Here is an 895-nt window from a genome sequence, read left to right on the forward strand (position 1 = left end):
AGCTGGGCTTTGAACCCAGAGGACATCTGAGCCTGCTCATTCTAATACTCTGAACTTACATCATGGTATATGCAGTGACTGAGGGCTTGCACAGGGCTTTCAAGATTTGCTTTGCTTCTGGCTATAGTTGACATCATTAATGTAATTGTGTGACTTTCACTTCACAGCTTGCTACTCTTTATGATATCTATATGTAGCCTTTTATCTCTTGGGGTCATGTTTATTTGTTTATTAAAATTGTGGTAAAATATAAGAAAATTGACCATTTTAGCCATTTTAACTGTACAGTTAAATGACATTAAGTACATTCACAGTGTTGTTGTTCAGCCCTCATCACTATCCATCTCCAGAATTTTTTTTACCAGCCCCTGAAAAAAATATGAAACGCTTCGTGAATTTTCATGTTCTCCTCGCACAGGGGCCATACTAATCTCTTGGCCTCATTCCAGTGTTGGTGTATGTGCCGCAAAATAAGGGGGCCTGGTAGTGAAGTCCCTGGTTTTCTAACTCTTGGCTCCCCTCCCTGTTCTCTTCCTTTCCTTCTGTGATCTGTGCCTGCGGCTCAGGAATCAATTGGAGTGTCTCAGTCATACCTGTGCCTCCTGAGGACTGTGAGAGAGAGGAAGGAGAAATAGGCATGATTCTTCATCAAGTGGCCTGGCTTGGATCTTACCGCTGGTTTCTGCCCCCACCAATACCCAGGAGTCAGAGCAAGGACAGGAGAAGGTTCACAAACTCCCTCACTGAAATCTGAATCATTTCTGAGTTTCTTAGCCCTTCAAAGGGTGGGTTAGGAACTATAATTTGCTCCATGTGGGAGCCATCAAGATGAGACTGGGGCTGGGCATGGTGGCTTACACCTGTTATCCCAGCACTTTGGGAGGCAGAGATGGGA

General features: G+C 44.4%; 1 non-coding gene across 1 annotated transcript; it reads right to left on the reverse strand.

Annotated features, from left to right (window-relative positions):
- Positions 1-373: 373 nt before the first annotated feature.
- LOC120365472 (U6 spliceosomal RNA) lies at positions 374-480 on the reverse strand. The gene has a single exon (XR_005580404.1). It is a non-coding gene; the product is annotated as a U6 spliceosomal RNA (small nuclear RNA).
- Between the last annotated feature and the right edge of the window lie 415 nt (positions 481-895).

Source organism: Saimiri boliviensis, chromosome 10 (genome assembly GCF_048565385.1).
Source record: "Saimiri boliviensis isolate mSaiBol1 chromosome 10, mSaiBol1.pri, whole genome shotgun sequence".
Taxonomy (NCBI): domain Eukaryota; kingdom Metazoa; phylum Chordata; class Mammalia; order Primates; family Cebidae; genus Saimiri; species Saimiri boliviensis.